Below are 18,146 nucleotides of genomic sequence, written 5' to 3'. Positions count from 1 at the left end.
TAGATATTTATTGATAATTTTTATTAATAATATATTTTAAATTTTTAATAATATATAAGACATACTGTTAAAGTATATATTTATTGTAGTGTCCCAATTTATAGTACTGCACATAAATGGCGCATATTGCCTTCTTCATTAATTATATTTTAAATTAAAAAAGTTGCAATTATCCATTAAATAGCCCACTAAAAATGTCCAAATTAAGGCATACTTTTTATGTATATTGTGCTTCTTCACCTCAGGATAAGTTGATTCTTTTATAGGCTAAATAGGTTCCTAGACACTTAAATTATTACGTTTTATCTAATAGACATTTGAACTTTTTTTTTTTTTTGCCTATCTTACACCTCAACTCAAATAAAACGTATCACTTAAACACAATTTACATAATTAGCAGGGTGGTGAATTTCACGCGTTAACAAGCAAGCGAAGATGGTTTTCTTTGATGACTCAGCACCTTTAATGTTGCAAAGACTCTCTATGGTTGCAACAATAGTGGAAAGCGACGGTGAGCCTTTGATGGGTTTTCTGCCCATACTTCCACCATGCCCACATATTATTGTAGAACCCTCTACTATTGCATAAACTCTACATTAGAGGTACATACGTCCCTATAGCCATTGATGGCTTCAAGCAAGCTCATCCTTGAGATATTGTGTTATGCAGAATACAACATTTTGTATGCCCATTGTCAATTCTTCAATTATATTAATCCCTCCTAAAGCCAGAGTGAAGTTAAAATTTAGTGGCTTCTCTTACCAGATGTAGGTGCCTTCTACTTGTGAAAGTTGATGTCTAGTACCTTTTAGAAAAGCAAATAAGTCATAGCTAAGATTTCCTCCCTCGTTAGGCTATAAAGCTTGTTGTTTTTTTTTTTTAATATATATATATAAAATCATAAAATGCCTAACATTCATGGGGAAATTTAGGCTACTGCAACTAACTTACTTACACTGTGATGTTGCCATGGAATTCCTAGATACTGGATTTGACAGAGTTGAGGTTCTCCTGAAAATCAAAGAATGGTTGAGGGCCGGTGGTTATTGGAAATTACTCCGATGCTTAAGTTAGTAATTGGATTATGGATAAAATATCAATATAATAAGAGTGAAAGTTTTATTTTGCATACCTGTTTCTGAAGCCTTACTTGGTTTATATAGTGAATGGAATAAAATCTTGGCCAGATCCTTGCTAATTTCCTAATTAATTTGTAATGGTCATTATTCATAGATTGAGCTGGGAATTAGGCGAGGTCGATGTGTGATCGATGGCTTGATAATCGCTTGGCCTGGTCTCAGAGAATGGCAATCTCTTCGTTCCTCTTTGATCTGTCCAATCTTTGGATGACATGTTAGAGTGTCTTGAGAGGTCTCCTCAAAGCTCGGTTTCTCTGGGTGTTGGATAGAGATCGGCTGGTCGAGCTTTATCTAGTTCAGAGCTCGGGTGGGCGCGCTCTATCTAGTTTAGAGCTCGGGTGAGCGAGCTCTATCTAGTTTAGTGCTCAGTTGGATGAGCTCTGACCAGGTCAGTTTATTATCCTTTTATATCATTAGTCCCCCATTGAGTCTGAATCTTTAGGTTTGGAACATGATGCCTTTTCGAATTTCGAAGCATTGATGGTTTCCTTCGAAAACCATGAGAGATTAAATCTCTTTTGGGTGTTCGAGGTGACGATTTGAGTATCTCATCATTAATGCTTCCCTTTATATATATGCACGTCTCCTAAAAGAGTTTTGGTTTTACCCTGTTTTCTCTGATTTTCTTTAACTATTATTCTGGTGAAAGGATTTTTCCAGTAAAGGTAGTGCTTTCTTTTTGTGTCTTCTTCTTTTCTTATTTCTCATCTTTTTCTTTTTGAAAATGAGTGATGCCGATAGTCAAAGGATGGTGAGTTCTCTATTCGCGTAATTTTTATGGAGCTCCGATGAGGGAGTGGGAACTAGTGGTCTAGATGTAAGTGGAGTGCAGATCGAGCCAATCCCTCCTAAAATGGTTAGGCCTAGTAAAAAGAAAACTCTGAACTCGAGAAAAGAGTTACTTCTGGTGGATGACATTTTGTTGGTTCTACTGTCCTCCGATTTTACCTGAATCAGTGAGGAGTTCAACTTTTCAAGGGACTTGTTTAAATTAATAAAGTGTTATGGGGATTTTGTGTTGATCACAGCTTTGAAGAGGGAGATCAGATCATGGTGTACAATGAGTAATTGAGGGCTAGATTGCAATTTCCCTTAGAGTAGTTATACAAAGATATGTTAAATTATCATCACATTTGTGTGGCTCAGCTCCACCCTAATTCATGGCGAACTTTGGTAGCTTTTCGAGGTCTGTGCTAAGCAAAAATTTTAAGTCCTACTACTAAGGCTTTTGTTGATCTGCACTACCTAGGGAGGCATAAGAATGAAGAATATTGGTTCTTTCAAGCAAAGCCTAACTATGGGCTTTTTATCGAGCTCTCAACCTTTTTGAAAAATTAGAAATACAAGTTCTTTGTAATTTGAAGCAAGGATCTGCGTGGCTTTGAATGTGTTCTAAGAAGTTGGAACTACCTGGTCAAGAGGACTCGGAGGGTTATCATTCTGAACCTGGATGAGAAGGCAGTGGTATTAAAGTTGAAGAACAAAGCTAATACCCGTCAATTTTTAAACGCCGATATCACGAGTGCCGAACTGAGGTGGTGGTTAGCCAATATGGTGGCTGGGGAGAACACCCCCTATAAATTTTCAATCTTGGACTTGGAAAGGGTAAAAACCCAAATTCTTGATCTCTTGACTCAGTATAAACTCACTAACTACTTTCTTTGTGTAGATGTGGTAGGGACCAAGGCTGAGAGAGCTGTGAGGAAGAGAAAAAGGGAGCTTGCCAAATGAGTTCTTTAGAAGAAAGAGGCTGCGGCTTGAGCTGTTGCAGTGAAGATGAGAGATTAGCAGTTGTAAAGAAGGGGCTGAGTTAAAATGGTTTCACCAGCTCAGGTTCAGGATGAGCCTACTGATATTGGATCACCTCTAATTCAAGACTGGCCTTCTAATCAACCACTAGTTCCTACCTCTTCAGGTGGTGGTTCATCTGGGCAGCCAATCTCCAGGGGTGCCTAAGTGCTTTCTCAATCTCTGGAGAGGAATCATTCTATGAAGTGTAACATCGACCTAGCTAGGGTTAGTACTATGACCCTATGTTTTTCAGAAGATCGAGCTTGGATAGGGCTAGAGAGTATCAATGATTTTCTCAATCAATCAATGAGCTTAAGCGTAGAGGCAGTTGCTACCCAGCACATGGTGAAGGAAAAGGTGAATTACCTTAGGTAGTAGATGTCGAAGGTAGTCTCTGAAGCTATTACTTGTAAAAATAATTTCACCATTGTCAGCTCCAAGATGGAAGAGCTTGAGCAGCAGATGTGATCTTCTAAGGAGATTGTAGCTCGGTTGTAGAAGGAATTAGAGGATGCCAAGGCAAGCCAGGTAGCTGATTTGGCTAATTTTTGGAAAAGATTAAGAAAAAGGAAAATGAGGTCATTTAGAAGGAGGCTAGCACTTATGTGCAAGTCCATAGTGATTTTCTTTTAGAGCTCTTGTAGAGCTCTTGAATCACTACCCTAGTGAAGACTTTGCTTGGCTATAGAAACTCGTTCCTGGTGTTGAAGCTGATGGTGAGAGTGAGGATGAGGAGGGTGATGAGTTTGCAAGTGTAAATGATGAAATGACTGTATTTCCCTCCCAATTAATGAAATATATTTTTGTTTCATTTTCTGTGTGTTTGTGCTTGACCTTTCTATTTTTGAAGATCGTCATTTTTGCACATAGTAGAATTCTTTAGGAATCTGAGCTCTAAGTGGGGTAAATGATTTTCACTGTTGAGTTCTTTAATTGCTTGTGTGAGGTGCCTTTGACGTGATTTTTATGCCTGGAATGAGGTCTATGCTTTGGATGAGGTCTTTGTGCCTCCGATCCCTTTTTTCTTTTGAGATCGGTAATTTTTATGTGTCTTGGATAAGGTTTTGTGCTTTGCATTGTCTTAATGCCTTGGATGAGTTCTTTTTTTGCCTCATAAAAGGTCTGTGTGCATTAAAAGAGTTATTTGTGCCTCGAATGAGGTCTTTGTGCCTCGAATGAGGTCTTTTATGCCTTGAAAGAGGTCTTTGCGCATTCAATCTTTTTAGAGATTGACAGTTATGCATGTGGATCAAGTTTTTCTTTCAAGATTGTTTATTTGATGAAACACTAATTCTAGGCTCATTTATTGATATTATTTTTTCAAGTTGTAAATATTCCATGCCTGTGCTAGTTCATTTCCACCTGGGTAAGTAATTTTGTAAGCTTTTGAACGGATGAATTTTGAGATTATATATGATCCTTCCTAGTTGCTACCTAGTTTTCCTACTCTTGTTGTGCCTCCTGAAATATCTAGTCCCTTCATAACTAGGTCATCAACAGTAAAGGATCTGTATTTTACCTTCTAATTGTACATGCTAGTCATTCTTTGATGATATTCTACCATTTTGATGAAAGCTTGGTCTGTTATTGTCTCTGCTAGATCAAGATTAAATCAAAGGTCTTCATTGCCTATTGCTATTTCTGAATTTTCTATTTAGGAGCTTAAGATGCTGATCTTTGTAGGGATGACTACTTCTAATCCGTATGCCAAGGAAAAAAGAGTTTCTCCGGTTGCTGATTTGGAGTAGTTCGGAACTCCCATTGTACAAATGGGAGCTCTTCTGGCTATCTTTCATTTTCTTTGTCTAGTCTTCTTTTTAGTTTGCTTAGGATGGTTCAGCTCATGACTTTTATCATGCCATTGGACTATGGGTGATACGTTGAGGTAAATTTAAGATTAATTCCCCATTTTGCACAAAATCCTATAAATTTGTGTCCTTCGAATTGAGTTTTTTTGTCTGTGATGATAATTTTGGGGATACCACTATGGAAAAATATGTTTTTTTTTTTTTTTTTTTTTTTAACAAAAGAGATGGCCTTATCGGCAGTGATAAGTTGTGTTGCTTTTGCTTTGGCCATTTGGTGAAGTAGTCTATGGCGATGATGAAATACTATTTGGATTCGGATGCTTTTGGGAATAGTCCCAGTACATCAACTACCCACTGGTAGAAAGGCCAAAGGCTTCCAATGGCTGTTAATTTTTCTGCTGGGGTTTAGGGGATGAAATCGTGCTCTTGGCATTTCTTGCATTGCTGGACTAGATTCTTGGCATCATCCACTACTGTAGGCCAAAAGTACCCTTGTCTGAATGCTTTCTTTGTAATTGTTTGAGCTCCTTCATGGCTTCTACATAGCCCCTCATGAATGTCGATCAGCACTGCTGCTCTTTTTTTGGGTGAGATACATTTTAGCCATGATTGAAGGACTTCCTATAGAGTTGATTATTGAGGACGCTGTAACCTGATGACTTTTAAATAGTCTTCTTTGCCTCTAAAGGTTCATCAGGCAGTGTCCCATGCTTGAGATAATTAAAGATCAAGGACATCCATGTTGAATCGATGTCGACTAAGAGGAGCTCTTCCTGGTTGATTGTCGGTTGACTTATTTCCTCAAGGTGGATCGACTGAGATAAGTGCTGTTCCCCCACTGCTACCATCTTGGCTAGGGCATCTGCGTCATAGTTCTCTCCTCTGGGGACTTCTATGATTGTGACTTCTTTAAAGTTAGATCGGATTTGAGCTATTAGCTGTATTATCCTGGCTTTATATTTTCCCAGGTTTGGGTCCCGCACTTGGAAATTACCTTGACACTGATTCACTACTAACTGAGAGTTAGAATATATAGTAACATTGGAAGTCCTTACCTCTTTGATTATGCATAGGGTGATCAACAGAGCCTCGTACTCGGCTATGTTGTTTATAGTCTGGAAGTTCAGTCGTGTAGCATACTTGAGTCTTATGTCTTGGAGGCCCTCTAAAACTATCCTAATTTTGGATCCGCTAATGTCTGCTACTCCATCAACAAATGCTCCATGTTGCTTTATGCTCTATTTTTAATTCTGGCAATGGTGTGAGTTTGGCAATGAAATCAGCAAGGACCTGCCCTTTTGTGTAACACCCTTACATGTATAGTCCTGTGTAAATCATTGTTCCGGTGACCTATGTCAGTCCGAACAATTAAGAGTATTAGGACCATATTTAAGTCATATAGAAAATCCCTACATGAAAATAAATAGTCACTATATGATAATGAAATGAAAATTTAGAAAACAAAGCACAATGGGTTAAATGAGTCGGGGTCACAACGATGGGTGACCTTACCGGGAAGTGACTGCTAAGTCAGTTCCAACCCTAATTTTGAACGGAACATTATGACACCGTAGTCCTAAGAATTATTGCCAAGCTAGTGGAAAAGAGAAAATCACATAACAGAGTTGATAAGTAGGTCAAATAATTAGGTTAGAGTTCCGGAAGAAATACTAAATTATTAGCAAACCAGATCAAGTCGGCGAGGGGCAAATTAGTCAATTCACCCCTAGAGGTGACTCATAACCTAACTGTCTAATAAAATATGAGAAATTAAAAATTTGAAGTATAGATTTAAATTAAAGAAATATGGAAAAAGAAAAGAACATAAAAATAGAATAATGACATCACCCAAAATGACCTAACCATGACCTCAAAAATAATTTCTATTTAATTAAATTATTGACTAAGTCAAATGGGGTCGGCACCTTACTCTCCTCTCTCTCTTTTCATTTTCTCCCCCATTAAAGATTAAATTCAAGCTTTTAAAACCCTCAATTTGGCCATAAATTCCCCAAATTTCTTACTTAAACCTTACCCTTGCTATCGAAAAGAAGATTGAAGAAGGAAAAGGAAGAAGAAATTGAAGAACTTAGAGCTTGAGAAATTGAAGAAAGAGGTTAGTAGTGAATTTCAATCTCTCTCTTTAAATTCATGTAGATATATTTGAATTAACTTAGGAATTGTGTAGAAATCAAACAAAATCAAACTTAAGGGACACTTGGGGAATTTTCAGCCAACATGACATGAGTTAGGGTTTTCATGATTTTGATGCAATTAAAATTGTATGCAAGCTAAATTTAATGTGTAGATGATGTTTATACACTTTAATTGCATCAATTGAATTAAGTATAGAAATTAGGGTTCTTGACTTAGGGAAAATTGGGGGAAAAATTAGGGGTTTTTGAAATTGAGGCAACTTGACCTAATTGAGATTCAAAATGGTCAATTGGGGCTAATTGGAGTGTGTTGGAATGGTGAGAAAGAAAATCAAATTCGGATTGGTAGGGGTCCAATTTTGGATAGCCAGACCAAGGTCCACTTCAAGGACCAAAATTATAAATTTGCTACTCTAATTGGTGTAAGGCCAATTGGAGATGAAATTAGACATATAATGCCACAATTTTCATAGAGAAACCCTGCCCTGAAAATGACTTTAAGTTAGTGAACAATTAGGTCAAACCCGGAATTGGCACACTGCCACTGGACAAAAATGACTAAATAAATAGTGTTTGTTTATTTGGCCATAACTTAGTCTAGGAAGGTCCAAATGACCTGAATTTTGAACCATTAGAAAGATATGACATAGTACTACAATTTTCATGAAGAACACAAGCCCAAATTCTACCTATAACCAAGTCAAATTGCCATCCAAAGTAGGGTTACTAAAACTGCCAGAACCAGAATTGTGCCCAGAATTCTGGGTTGTAACCAATCCGGCCAACCTTAGAAAAATAGGCATAACTTGACTACAAAACTCCAAATGGAGTGATTCAAAAAGAAAATTAAAGCTAAGATATTAAGGAACAATTTTGATGAAGGAATTTAGCCAAATTCCTACAGTAACTAGACCAATGGAACAGTAGAATACAGTGACCCAAAACTGAAAATTTACAATTTCTCTTAGGAAGTTTAGAAATTGAAATGGCAACTAATGCCAACCAATTTGACACTCAAAATGTGGTATGTGGGTATAATTGGAATTCACATACCTATTAAGACAGAAAAAGTCAATATTTTGACTTGAATAGTGCCACTATACACAAAAATATAAAGGGCCCGAATTTATAAACTGTAATGGGTAGGATAAGTCTACAAAAAAATTTTGAAATTAATTATTAAAAATGGATTGAATGGATACTGAAGCACTTTAAATTTATGTATTTCAGTTAGAAAGGAATCTTCGAAGGAAAAATGAAAATTGGAGTAAACTAAGTCAACAAAGAGGTTTGTGCACGACTAGTTTTCAATTTTTAAGGTTTTGCATATTTTATTTGATTAAATGATTTTATTCTCTTTATGAATTATGTTTATCAAGTATTGAATTTATTTCAATAATTATTGAAATGTGTTACAGTATGAATGAGTTTAGTTTTGGGAAATGGACAAGTTATGATTTTATTTTTGTTATGGATCGAATAAAAATTGCTTTGGAAAAATGATTTACATGGAAAAAGGACAAATTATGCTTTGTATTGTGATGGGCATGGAAATTATCGGTTATTGGAATTGGCATTGAATTGAATTATATTGTGGTTTTATGCTTACAAAAAGGATAATGAAATTTATGAAGTTGTTTTATATCTCACTACAAATGCTTGACATAGTTATTACCCGTCCCTCATTTATTGAAGAGACACTGGAGTTAGCTTTGTTTTGATTACCATGGTACATGCACATTGATGCTTAGATCTTCCTCTTACCAGAGGTTAGATCTAAGTTAAACTTGGCCCTTTTTGGAAGTAATTTGTTATGAATGTAATGTGCACGATTCGATCTCCTCAACCATAGGGAGTGAGAATCACTTTGAAAATGACCCTTACGGATTAGTCCTACATAGTTAGTGAGATTAATAATAGTTTTTAGAAAATAAGCAATGGTGATTTTAAAATGAGATTTGTGCATAATTGATCTTAGTAAAATTTACTCTTTATTTTCATAAATTGATGTGATTATTTTAAATGTCCATTTATGATTTGATAAATTGTGATTATTTTTCAAGGTCATTTAAATAAATAATTTATATTATTGAAAGTTTTCGTTTTGATTTGAGGAATTATGATGATTTTAAAGATTTCCAAATTCTTATTATAATTTTGTCAATGTGTATTGTATTACATTTTAAATTATAGTAGTGCACCACTAAGTTCACCGCTCAGCTATAGCTTTGTATGCTGTTGCAGGTGAAAGAAATGATAAAGTAGTTGAGTGAGACTACTTGAAGCTGCATTTTATAGATATATTGGGACTATTTCTGGGTATATCATAGGTATACCCTTGTACCTTAGATTTTGATGTATTCATGTAATTATATGTATGAAAGTTTATTTGAGCAGTTGTACAAAAACTCTTGTAATATTGTTTTGGTATGTAATTAAATGCAAATTATTGTAATATTAATTTGAGAATTTATTACCTGTATATTTTTGTAATATTAATTTTATTACCCAAATGAATGTAATATACAAATTTCTTTCTGAGTTTTGTAGTTAATGAAATGTTTCCTTTATGATGAGTTTGGCTTGAAAATGAATTGAGTTAATTGCTGAAAATGATTTACTAATTGTTGGGATTGAATTGTGAGGTGAAATGGATTTTATTGGAGTTGTGGTTGAGAAAACATATTGGGAGTGTTTTTCTTTTCAGGTTTGAAGAACTGTTTTCTCAAAATACAGCCAGTACTCTACCAAACTTTTGAAAAATTTTCACAACACCTGATTTTAATCGAGGATTTGATCCATGACCAAAATTTTAGTTAAAGGCTTTTTAATAAATATTCAACATTTTCACCACTATAAAAATGATCGTAAATTATTTTAAAATCCCTTGTAGTATATTTAATGGATTATCGATAGGCGAAGTACGGTAATTTATTAGATATACAACGGGATCATGTTACATCTTATGAGGAGTAAGGTGTGACACCTTTAGAGCTATTTGAGGTATATACCTGATGTCGTAAGCTCCTAGTATTACCGACCAACTAGATAGGCATCCTGATGTATCCAGCCTTTGCAAGATCTTTCTTAAGGGGTAGTTTGTGCATACTTCAATAGTGTGGGATTCAAAGTATAATCTTAATTTTGTGGCTGCTGAGAGAACGATAAATGTTAATTTTTCTAAGGTCGGATAGTTGAGTTTGGCAACTTTCAGGACTTGTGTCACACTCTACCCCTCTGTAAGGCATAACATGATCCCGTAGTATACCTAATGAATTACCAACTCCGTCTACTGATAACCCATTAAATACACTACAAGGGATTTTAAAAACTTTTCTTACTTCTTTTACAGTGGTGAGCACTATTTACAGGTGTTAAAAACCTTTTTGAACTGAAGTGATAGAACTAACACATTTGAATTATTTGGAATTTCTGTAAAAATTTTGGCAGAGTGCCATCTGTATTTTGGATAAAACAGTTCTTTAGAAAACCTGTAAAAAGGCACTTCAATATTTTTCCAAATCTCAACTCCAATATATTTCTCAACACAACATATTTCTCAACTCAAATCCACAGTGATTTTTCCAAGACTGAGATACAAGAAATATAATACAATTTTTACAAGCCAAAATAACTCATAATTATTTTACAACTTCAAGGTACAATTTGAATTTACAACTGCTCAAAACCAAAAACAATATGTACATACAGTGGTCATACATTACAGTACCAAATGCAAAATGCGGTATACTCATTATATCCGAAAATCTCTCGCTGGATATGCTAGCAGCCTAGTCTGCTGCCCTGTCTGTCTGTCTACCTGCGACAGCAATAAAAAGCTATCGCTGAGACAATGTCTCAGTGGTGCACAACATTAACCAAATACAACTTTAAATCACAATTCATAAATCATTTAAAAGATGGATATGTAAAATCATAGTTAAATTCAAGACAATGAGTGTCAGAAGGAATTTAACACAATATCACAATAAATCTCAGAGATCAAAACATAGTTAACTCAAAAAGACAGTGAATGTCAATAAGGATTTAACTCCATTTCACAATCTCATAATACAAATCAATAATTCACACACAGCTTAATCATGTTCCAAAGTTCAATTCGTCCCAAAAGTCGATGACTAATGAGGAATAACATAGCTAGCTAGCAAAAATATGAGTACTCATCCAATTCGTCCTCAACAGGCACACACCTCAACACTTCAGCCAGAGAGGGAATTCAATTCGTCCCACTAGACAAGCTAGCGAGGAATACAATCAATATACATGATAGCTGTGGTTTCAAACCATTTCCAATGCTTTTCAATCAATAAGTATCCATCAATATCATTCAAACAATTTCTCACAGTTTCAAATCGTTTATAATGCTTTTCAAACAATAAATATCCATTCAAACACATTTCCACAATTTAAAACAATAATGTACAAATAGTCATAATTCATTTCAATTGAAAATTTCAAAAGAAATAGTTGTTGTGGACAAACCTCTGATAACTGTCTCCTGGTCTGGACTCAGTGTTTCCTTCCCGTTCCCTGAGTCTTTACTAACTGAGAAACACAATTTGAAGTGTTTCAGTACTAAATTAAACTGTCTCTATCGATAATGCTTGATAAGTAATTCACTGAAAGCTATTATTTGCTTAATCAACCTAATATATCGACCCTCGATGCGTTCTAGGTAAATTAGGTTTTAGTGTTACTAATATGTCACATTCGATAGTCTTTTAGGGTTGGTACATGTTACCAATTTCATTTCCTTGTTTAGTGCATTTTATTGCAACTTGCTGGATTCCGGTATACTAGTTTGACCTAGCCGGACGACCTAGTTCCCTCAGTTTTCGGGTTTCGGTCAAACTACAAACTTGTAGATCTATGTCTTATGGAACGTGGGGCAAAATTTCAGGTCATTCTGAGTTATGTAGACCAAGTTATGGTCATTTTACTGTTGCTGGTCAAATGGCATCAATTTTGGTCAACTTTGGTTCGGCCAGTTTTTGGACCCGAACTTTTGCAAGCTGTTTGACTTGCTTATGGTCATTTCTGGGCTTTGGTGTCTTCATAAGACTTGTAGATATGGGTCTTAACTATTCATGGTTAAAATTTCAGGTCAATTGGACCTGTTTTGAGTGAGTTATGGACTAAACACTAACTGCTGCCCAAATGGTCAGTTTTCAGGCCTCACTTGCACTTAATCCAGATTTGGTCATTTTTCAAGCTACCTTGCAAACAGAATTTTGGTATGCTTCCTTCATGAAAGTTGGCACATTTTGTGCCTAGTTTCACCTCCAATTGGTCTCATACCAATTGGAGCCACACACTTAAAGTTATAGGCTGAAATGCACACTGTCCTTAAATACATTACTTAAACATCTATCAATTGCACATTTACCTTGCTATAAGTCCACTTCTCTTCTCAATTCTGATTTGGTACATTACCAAAACCATTTATCACTTCACAATAAAGTCACTTTGGGCAGAATACAATATCCTCAATACACCAAATGAAACTCTAATTCACAAAGTCCAAATACAACAATATATACACATAAACACTCCTAATTATTACATACAATTTCCACAACCAATTTACATACATATTCATCAATCCTCAATGTCACAATTCACCCAATATCTTCATGAATTTAAACATTCATCAAGAAGTCTCAAGGCTACCGAAATGCTCCACATTGCCAAAGTTTCCCATAATTTCGTCAACTTCAATTTCAAATGCACAATCACCATATACATATGGAAATAACTTACTAGGACATTAAATCACCCTACTCAACATGAATTCCCACCAAATATATGTAAAAATAATTCATTAAATATACAACTTCATGGCTGTCCAAAATTGGATATGTCAATAACTCCTCAAAACTTTAAAATTTCTTCACAAAGCAAACACCCATAACATGCTTACAAACTTTAACAAAGAAATATTCAAAAACTCAAACTTACCTATTGTTGGGACTTGCTAAATCTTCACTAAAACTTCTTGAAATTGTTATCAAACTCTTCCTTGTGATGTGGGGATAAATTTTAATGAAGATAAGTGTGGGAAAAGACGGCTTAATCATGGAATTGTAAAGGTTTGAAGGTGGGCGGCCATGGGAGGTTTTGGTTGGAGTTCATTCGGCCATGGTGATTCTCAAGCTTGAAGATGAAGTGTTTAGTAGAGCAATCTGCCCACTAAACACATATTATAATCCTAAGTGGTCCACTTACACAAAATCAAATATATTTTATGTTTAACTTTCATTTATCTCACATTAAACCCATAATTTTTGCTATTTACTTTAGGTACCATCAATTTAATTTTTCATTATATTTTCCAAGTGTAATATTATTTATTTTTAATGGAAATTTAGGTCAAAAGACAATTCGGGATGTCAAATGACCACAATGCCCCTGTTCGGGTTACATTCCCAATTTTTCGGTAACACCGGGTTTTGTCCGTTTTTCGATTTCTCACTTTTCTTTGTACTAATTAATTAATTTTTCTTTGATATTTCTAATGGTATTTATACTTCAATAGGGGTCTATCTAAGTCCTAAAAATATTTTCCAGGGTTCCCCGCAGTCCAGGGCTAGTCAACGGTCCACGCCGTGACTTCCCAGTGTGGTCACCAATCGCTAGGGTTCTCGGCTCGCTTAACTTGGTTACATTTCTTTGCTATTATTTTTCCTTTATTTTTTTTTGTATTTTATTTTCTTATATTTCATTATTTTATGTCTCCTCACTCATAATGAAGTGTAGTTCTAGGCATCCTAGCTGTTCGGATAACACTGGTCACCGGAACAGTAGAACGCACTACCGAACATAGGGGTGTTACAACTTGGCTCATATAGTAAATTGGTTTTTATTTTCCATCTTCCTCTCTTACCAAAACCAAACTTACGGTCTCCTTGGTCACTACAAGATAAAGATAGAGGATCTCACCTTGTCTGGGCGAGTCCAATAGAAGAGGGTGGGTTAGAAAATTTTTGAGTTCATTGAAAGCTATCTAACAGTCCTCTCCCCATTTAAAGCTTTTCCTTGCTTTGAGTGCTATGTAGAATGGTAGACATTTCATTGCGGAGCTTGACACGAAGCACCCAAGCATCGTTATTCTTCCATTTAATCTTTGAATTTCCTTGATGCTTTTTTTTGGCTTCATCTCCATAATGGCTCTGATCTTTTCAGGATTGGCATTGATTCCTTTTTTTGAGACTAAGAATCCCAAGAATTTTCCTACCTTAACTCTGAACGTGCATTTTTTTTTGGGTTTAGATTCATTCCTACTTTATCGAATATGTCGAATGCTTTTACGATATCTTTTGGATGATCCTCCAGATTTTTGCTCTTGATGATCATGTCATCTGCATATACCTCTATCGTCTTGCTAATTAGTTTCTCGAACATTTTGGTGACCAGCTTTTGGTAAGTTGCACCTATATTTTTGAGGCCAAAAGGCATTATCTTGTAATAGAAGATGCCTATGTTAGTGATGAATGCTATCTTTTCCTCATCTTTGGGGTCCATCTTTATCTAATGGTACCCTAAGATGGCATCTACCAAAGAGAATATAGAGTGTCCAGCTATGGAGTTAACTAGCTTTTCGATTGTTGGTAGTGGGTAGTGATCTTTTAGGCATGCTCTTTTGAGGTTGGTAAAGTTGATGCATATTCTCCATTTGTCATTCGACTTTTTAACTAGGACCACGTTCATGTTGAGTACTTAACTTCCCTTATGAGGCTTGCTTTTAATAGTTTTTTAACCTATTCTCTAATGGCTTGCTACTTATCTGCTATAATTTTCCTCTTCTTTTGTTGTACTAGCTTAGTGTTCGGGTCCACATTAAGGCTGTGGACCATGACTGTCAGATCTACCCATGGAACCTTATCCAAACTCCAAGTGAAGGTTGATGATCTCTCGATAAGCTTTCTGATGAGCTTGTCCCTGTTCAGACCTTTCAATGCAATACCTATCCTAATCTTTTTTCCCTCGTAGAGTTAACCTCCTCAATTTGGTCTGCTGTCTCTGGAGAGATACTACTCTCTGGTTTTTCCAAGAGATCAACTGGCAGTGTGATTTTGCCCATTGTTTTTGTAGATTGGCTATAGCATTCTTAGGCTGATTTTTGGCTTCCTCTTACCACGATTATTCCACGTGGTACTGGAAGTTTCAAACACAAACATTCCATGTTAATTAAAATATTATTATCGTTTAAAATTGGTTGTCCCAAGATGGCATTGTAGGATAGTGGGATGTCCACTACTATGAACTCCACGTATATTGTATGTTTGTGGGCTTCATCACCTAGGATTGCTATTAAATTTGTGGTTCTAGCCACTGGCATGGTCTTGTCTCCTAGTCTGACTAAGGGGAATGCTACTTTAGTGAGATCTGCTCTCTTTAGTTTTAGCTTCTCATAAATGTCCAGTGTGATCAAGTTAACTAAACTGCCTGTGTTAATGAGGACTCTTTGTACCATATACCTGTTCAACAAAATATTAACCACAAGAGGATCAGAGAGAGGTCTTTTAATATTTTTGTAATCTTTTGGCTCGAAAATGATCGGATATCTGGAGATGGTTTCCATGTTAAAGGAAAATACATTTTCCAAGCTAAGAGCTTTAGCTACCTTTTCACTGCTATTTCTATGCCCTCCTGGTCTTCCTGCTATAACCTTGATAATGCCAATGGGATCTTCTTTATTATGTTTTTCTTAGCTATTGTCTTTTGGTTTTTTTTAGTCTCCCTTCTGTCTTAGAAACCTTTTGAGGTTCCGTTATCGAATGAGTCTTTTGATTTCATCCTTGAGCTATTGACATGTTAGTAGTATGCCCTAGAGCATATCATTTAGTATGTATCTTGTACATGTTTTTATTAATAAAGGCATTTCCACTTTTCCATTTACATAAGATATTTATGTGTAATAGAAAAGGTCCATTGATATTTTGTTAGAAATTCTATTCTTAAGTTGTTAAGAAAATAAGTGACAGTATTTCTAGTACAAAGTATCATAAATAGGTTCACAATCGAGGATACTTCATAATAAGGACATGACTTATCCAAAAAGATTGTATTCGTGTTTGTTCCCAAGTTATTTATATGAGATATAAATAAGATGGAATTGTGAGTCTCATGCCATATAACAAACATGATAGGCACTTATAAATGATAAGTAGGCTGAACCAGTGACACTTATGACAAGCACATGGAGTTTACTCTTGTCAATATTTTTTCATAAATCATATCAGTGCATATAATCTTTAGACCTAAGATAGCACAGTTATCTTGTATATAGGTAGTTTGAGTTTGATACTTCTTTCATACTTGTACTGTGTATGGGTATATGGGCATGTGTTGTCTCCTACTAGTTATATATGGAGGTAGGTGTTGATCAAGATGGAATCTGTTCCTCTAAGTAAATAGAGATAAAATCCTATGTTCATTTAATTGTTCTTGATGTTTCAAGTTCCTGGCCAGGACAGATAGATTTAATTAGAAAAAAGTTTCTGATGAGAAAGTCTTTTTAATCAAGAACTGGAATTAAAAGAGAATATAATATTCATAGCAAATGGAGTTTGACATAAACCATGACTCCAGCTTGAGTTGGGATTTTGTAACAGAGAGATTCCAATGCACGATAACATATGATTATAGGTTCATTTAAGGTAAACCTTATTACCAATTGGGTGGCTATGGCATACTATGCTAGGTGTTAACCATGGTCTATGAGGTGCATAAAATGATTTAGGGAAATCATTTATGGTAAGAAAGAGTTCTGATGATATTAAGAGTTGATATCATATCTCATTGTTAATTAGTGATGAGCCTAGTAATTCACACAAATATACAAGTTATCACCTAATTAAATATGATTTAATTAATTAATTAAAGAGTTTAATTGATTAATTAAATAGGTTTGGTTTGCAATTAGATTGCAAAGTCTCTAGCATGACTTGAAACCAAATCTAGATTATTGGATTATAATATAAGTTAAATTTATATCTAAAGTGTTTAAATATGAATTTAATTAATGAGAAATTAATTAATAAAGATTAATTAATTAATTTATATTTGATATAAATTGATTAGAAGAAGAGAAATAATTATTTTGGGTTAAGAACTCAAAATTATGACACAGGGGCATTTTGGTCATTTCACAGGGTGACATGTGGCACCATGAGATGGTGACGCATGGGCATGGAATTACACATAAGCTTGCCAAATGTCTTTTAATTATGTAGGATGATTAAAATTAAGATTAAATATAGGTTTGACACTTGGCACAATGTGATTGGGTCAATTAAACCTAGAACCAATCAAAGCGTGACATGTGGCAAGGGTTTAAGTGGTGACCTAGCTATATAAGTGTTGTTATGAAAAAATAAAAAATACAAGCTGCTGCCTCCCATTGTGTGCCGCCACCCTTGAGACTCACATTCTCTCTTCCTCTTCATCTCTCATATATTCCAAGAGATTAGCAAACAATCTCTTGAATTAAAAATACTAGAAATCGTTTCTAGTGTCCTGTTTACATCTTTAATCTCTTAAAAGGCAGAACTTGATTTTCTAAATAATAGAAAAAGCTTTAGAAGCTGTTTAAGGGCTGCCATAGGTGTTCTTGGTGTGGACAAGCTAGAGGGACAACATCTGGTGTCCTGAAGATGAATCTCAAAGGCGCAAATACACTGCAGTGCATCAAGAGATTAGTATGTTTATTCTTGATTTAATCTAGGGTTCTAAAATTAATCTGATTAATTTTAAAATTTTGAATGGCAAATATAGATCCAAAAACATATTAAAAGTGTTTTAATATGTTGTTTATCATTGAAATCAAATAGATAAAAATAAATCTTGCATGAAGCATGTGACCCTAAGTGAAAATTTTTGAATTCAATGGTATAAACTTGTATTTTTTCACGCTTCCGCTCCTTCAATTGGCATCAGAGCCACTATATTTGCTATTTAGATTGTTGATTATATGATTTAATTGTGTGTTTTGATCATGAGATGATTTATCCATTGCTGGTTGCAATGAATGTGTGGCGGCATGCTTGAAGAACACCATCAATGGTGCTCATGGTTTGGCTTCATGGGTGGTGCAAAGGTTTGGCTTTTTAATTTGCAATTGTTGTAGGATCTAAAAGCTCATCCTATGTCTAATTAAATTGTTTAATTAGAATTTCAATCACACAATTAAATTTTGATTCAAATCAGAATTTTAAAAATTGTTTGAATGT

The sequence above is a fragment of the Hevea brasiliensis genome, chromosome 2, assembly GCF_030052815.1.
Source record: "Hevea brasiliensis isolate MT/VB/25A 57/8 chromosome 2, ASM3005281v1, whole genome shotgun sequence".
NCBI lineage: Eukaryota > Viridiplantae > Streptophyta > Magnoliopsida > Malpighiales > Euphorbiaceae > Hevea > Hevea brasiliensis.
Note: the sequence above shows the minus strand (reverse complement) of the source record.